This window comes from Oryza brachyantha, chromosome 10 (genome assembly GCF_000231095.2).
Source record: "Oryza brachyantha chromosome 10, ObraRS2, whole genome shotgun sequence".
In the NCBI taxonomy this organism is placed as follows: domain Eukaryota; kingdom Viridiplantae; phylum Streptophyta; class Magnoliopsida; order Poales; family Poaceae; genus Oryza; species Oryza brachyantha.
Window position 1 is genome coordinate 1,396,800 of NC_023172.2, and position 5,478 is coordinate 1,402,277.

The 5,478-nt window shown below is 46.1% G+C and overlaps 1 non-coding gene across 1 annotated transcript; it reads left to right on the plus strand.

Moving 5' to 3' along the window:
- Positions 1-211: 211 nt before the first annotated feature.
- Positions 212-350, plus strand: LOC121055644. Its single transcript, XR_005812678.1, has one exon. It is a non-coding gene; the product is annotated as a small nucleolar RNA Z247 (small nucleolar RNA).
- Positions 351-5,478: the final 5,128 nt, after the last annotated feature.

The following is a 5,478-nucleotide window of genomic DNA, read 5'->3' on the forward strand; positions in this document are numbered from 1 at the left end:
TCTGTCACGTGAAGTTCTCACTCAAGTTGCGACGCTCACGTCAGCAACAGAAGTGTGGACTGCTATTCAAGAACTGTTTGCTGGCCAATCTCGAGCTCGTGTCATCAACACTCGGATGGCCTTGTCGTCTACCGTGAAGGGAAACCAGACGGTGGCGCAGTACTTTGGTAAGATGAAATCATTAGCTGATGAGATGGCATCTGCAGGAAAGCCTCTGGACGACGAAGATCTCGTGTCATATGTGCTGGCAGGACTGGATTTTGACTACAATCCGGTCGTGTCATCTGTGGCTGGGCGATCAGAACCCATTACACCAAGTGAGCTTTATGCTCTTCTGGTAGGGTTCGAAAATCGGCTCGAGCTGCTCCAGAATACGTCCCAATCTTCTGCCAATTCGGTGTCACGTGGTGGAGGGCGTGGCGGAACTGGCGGAGGCCGTGATGGACGCGGCCGCGGCCGCGGCAATGGTGGTCGCGGCGGGCATGGCAACCCTGGTGGTCGCAATGACGGCAAACCAAGACCCACCTGCCAACTGTGTGGGAAGATTGGCCATGTTGTGGCCAAGTGCTGGAAGAGGTTTGATACCTCTTTCACTGGTGACGAGAAGATCGTCAACACAGCAACCAACTCCTATGGAGTTGACGCAAATTGGTATGTCGACACTGGAGCGACGGATCACATCACTGGGGAGCTGGAAAAGCTGACGATCAAGGACAAGTACAACGGCAACGAACAAGTTCACACCGCTAGCGGTGCAGGTATGGACATTAATTATGTTGGTCATACTACAATTCGTACCCCAAATCGTTCTCTTCTATTGAAAAATATTCTTCATGTTCCCCAAGCACAAAAGAGTCTTGTTTCTGTTCATCGCTTTAATAGAGATAATAATACCTTTATGGAACTTCATCCCTGGTTCTTTTTGGTCAAGGATCAGGTCACGAAGACACCTCTGCTGCGCGGCAGGTGTAAGAATGGACTCTATGCTCTCCCAACCAGTGATTTCCCTTCTTCACACAAGCAGGCTTATGGTGTTGTCAAGCCGTCATTAGCTCGATGGCATAGTCGTTTAGGTCATCCGTCGTTTTCTATCGTAGATTGTGTTATTAGTCAAAATAAATTGCCTGTAACTAAAGATTCGAGTCATGAATCTGTTTGCGATGCATGTCAGAAGGGAAAGAGCCATCAGTTGCCCTATCCTAAATCTATTAGTATGTCTACTGCTCCTCTTGAGTTAATCTTTTCTGATGTATGGGGAGCTGCCCCTACTTCAGTTGGCAATAAATCCTATTATGTTAGCTTTATTGACGATTACAGCAAGTATGTCTGGGTGTATCTACTCAAACACAAGTCTGAAGTTTTTGAGAAATTTCATGATTTCCAAAACCTTGCTGAACGTCTGCTAAATTGTAAAATCAAGGCTGTACAAACCGATTGGGGGGGAGAGTATCAACGGCTCAACACCTTTTTTCAACGTATTGGCATTGAACACCATGTAGCTTGCCCCTACACCCATCAACAGAATGGCTCGGCTGAGCGCAAGCATCGCCATATCGTTGAAGTTGGCCTGTCTTTGCTTGCTCATGCCTCCATGCCACTTAAATTCTGGGATGAGGCCTTCACCACTGCTGCTTTCCTTATCAACAGAACTCCCAGCCGTGTTATCTCTTTTGAGACACCTCTCCAACGTCTCTATAATCTTCCCCCCGATTACTCTCGTCTTCGCACTTTTGGGTGTGCCTGCTGGCCCAATCTACGCCCCTATAACACACGCAAACTTGCTTTCCGATCCAAACAGTGTGTGTTTTTGGGCTATAGTGCTCTCCACAAAGGGTTCAAGTGTTTAGATATCTCTGCCGGTCGTGTCTACATCTCCCGCGACGTCATCTTCGATGAGTCCGTCTTCCCGTTTGCTGCCCTTCACGCCAATGCTGGCGCCCGGCTGCGATCGGAGATTAATCTGCTTCCATCCCATTTACTTCCATCATCGTTTGACTCAGGGGACGAATTAGTAGGTGATCAACCGCTGATTAATGATCCTAACACCGCGTCTGAGCATGCAAATATTACAGGCGAACATGCAGACTCAGATGCAGAAAGCACTGGTGATGCAGAAAGCACTGGTGAAATCCCCGGAAATTTTGATGCTGAACAAGTATGTCGTCATCAATTTATGCAGGGAAGGCATGCTTTCGAGGAAGAACAGCATGGGCGTGCGGCCAGTCCCGAGACAGATCGGTCGCTGTCGTGCAGTTCTCCATGCATGCACAGAACTACGTCGCCCGCCATGCAAGACCAATCGCCATCAGCCTCCACTGGACGCATGCATGCAGATTCCCAGGACTCTGGCGCAAGCACGCATGCAGACTCTCTAGCTAACGCACGGACGGAATCGGCAGGATCGTCTACATCAACATCCCCTGAATCCCCGGTGCACTCTGATGATACAGCACCTGGACCAGTGACCCGTTCGAAGCGTGGTATTCATCAACCAAAGAAATACACAGACGGTACAATGAGGTATGCATGTCTCACACAATCTGGTGAACCAAACAATCTGAATGAAGCCCTCACAAATTCAGATTGGAAGAATGCTATGAACAAAGAATTTGATGCTTTAATTGCAAATAAGACTTGGCACTTGGTCCCACCGGAGAAAGGAAAAAATGTTATTGACTGTAAATGGGTATACAAAATTAAAAAGAAAGCTGATGGGACTATTGATAGATACAAGGCTAGATTAGTTGCTAAAGGTTTTAAGCAACGATATGGTATTGATTATGAAGATACCTTCAGTCCAGTAGTTAAAGCAGCTACTATTAGACTTGTTCTCGCTTTAGCTGTCTCGCAGGGATGGAGCTTAAGACAACTTGATGTCCAGAATGCATTCTTGCATGGATACCTAGAAGAAGATGTGTACATGAAACAACCTCCGGGGTATGAGATCAAGGGTAAGACAGATTATCTGTGCAAGCTAGACAAGGCCCTGTATGGTTTAAAGCAGGCGCCTAGAGCCTGGTATTCCAGACTCAGCAAAAAGCTAATGGAGCTTGGGTTTGTACCCTCAAAAGCAGATACATCACTGTTTATGTTTCATCAGAAAAACATAGTTATGTTTGTATTAGTCTATGTTGATGATATTATTGTAGCTAGCTCATCGCCTGCGGCGGTTACAATCTTATTGAAAGATTTGGAAAGAGAGTTTGCCCTTAAAGATCTTGGAGATCTGCATTACTTTCTCGGTATAGAAGTAAAGAAGGCAGAAAATGGCTTGCTGTTGACGCAAGAAAGGTATGCAAGTGAATTACTAAAGAAAGTAGGAATGAGTATGTGCAAGGCAGTCAGCACGCCACTTTCTGTAACTGAAAAATTATCAATAGATGAAGGAGAACCCCTTGGACCTAATGACTCAACCCAATATAGAAGCATAGTAGGTGCATTGCAATATTTAACACTTACTCGTCCTGATATATCCTTTTCTATTAACAAAGTTTGTCAATATCTACATACACCTACTACATTGCATTGGGCAGCGGTCAAACGTATACTACGGTATATCAAAGGCACTCTTGGTCTGGGTCTCAAGATCAGTAAATCATCTTCTAGTACTGTTAGTGCCTTTTCAGATGCAGATTGGGCAGGATGTTCAGATGATCGCAGATCTACAGGGGGTTTTGCTGTATTTTTTGGATCAAATCTCATATCCTGGAATGCAAGAAAACAAGCTACGGTATCTAGATCAAGTACAGAAGCTGAGTATAAGTCTCTAGCAAATACGACTGCTGAAGTTATGTGGGTCAGAACATTGCTAGAAAAACTGCGGATACCGCATCCTCAATCATCAATATTGTGGTGTGATAATATTGGTGCTACTTACCTATCAGTTAACCCTGTATTTCATGCTAGAACTAAGCATATTGAGGTAGACTACCATTTTGTTCGAGAACAAGTGGCAGCCAAACAATTGGAAATTCGATTTGTGTCTTCTCAAGATCAAGTTGCTGATGGATTCACAAAATCTCTGCCAGTACAAAAGTTAATCTTGTTTCGTCACAATCTCAAGCTTGAAGACTTGAGATCGAGGGGGAGTGTTAGATAATATCGGTTGAGATGGATATGTGTATGCGTCTGTTAGGTTGTTAAGCCTAGATAGATAGATTATGCTCTCAACTAATCATGTACTTATCTCTGTAAACAACCAGGATAATCTGCCGGTCTCTGGATATGTAATCGCCACACCGTGGGGCTGTTCCCGGCTATATAACACGCAGGCGTCCACGAGGCAAAGTGAGACGTTTCTCCACAGTAGCCACATCTGGCGATGCAAGAACAATGCAGTCCATGGCTTCAGAGGATGCAGACGTGCTGCTTGGAAGAACTGCGGCCGGCAACACCTGCCTCCATATATCCTCCGCCCTGGGTCACGAGGAATTCTGCAAGAGTGCAGTGGCATTGAACCAGTCTCTCCTCACTGCTGTCAATGCAGATGATGAGACAGCCCTGATCGCAGCCACCAAAAATTGGCCATGCTTCTTTAGCTTCCCTTTTACTAATGTTCTGCAAATGTCGCCAGCTGAGCGAGACGGTCTTAAAGAATGACAAGAAAGGATGCAACCCGCTGCATCACGCCGTCCGCAGCGGCCATAGGAAGCTCGCGCTGGAGCTCCTAGCGGCAGAGCCAGGCTTGTCAACAACTTCAAGGAGTCACCCATGTTCATCGCAGCCTTGAGGAATTTCGCCGATGTCGTGGAGAAACTTTTGGAGATTTCAGATGCTGCTCATGGGGGACCCGGTGACCAAAATGCTATGCATGCTGCCGTAAGAAATGGCAATCCAGGTGAGACCTGTGGCTGCGTGCAAAGTTCATATATATGCATTTACAGTATACACAGAACACTCTGCTGACAGCAAATTACTCCTCACCACCATTACTTTTTACTTGTCTTCAGCGTTCTTTCTTTATTTCCTTCCAGATGTTGCCAAGAGGATTATGGAGGGACGCCCTTGGCTGGCCAGAGAAGAGATTGGTGATAAGAAAATGACTCCAGTTTACATAGCTGCAAGCGCTGGCAAGATTGATGTCCTAACAGTAATGTTGGAACATGATCGGTCTTTAGGGTATCTACTCAGCAAAGAAGGCCACCCTCTTCTTTCTATTGCCGCAGGTAAAGGGCATGTTACTGTTGCTAGAGCGATTCTTAACCATTGTCCAGATGCTCCATATTGCAACCAAGACAATTGGACTTGTCTTCACGTAGCTGCACAGAATGGTCACATGGAGTTTGTGCAGTTTGTTCTGGAGTCACAAGAACTACGGCACCTCGGTAACGTCCAAAATAATTACGGAGAGACTGCTCTACATACCGCAGCTAAGAAGGAAAGCTCGAGGATTATGTCTGCTTTACTGCTTCACCAAGGCATAGACGTCACACTGCTTGACAATAAGGGTCAGACGGCCAGCATGGTATTAGCTGCTGC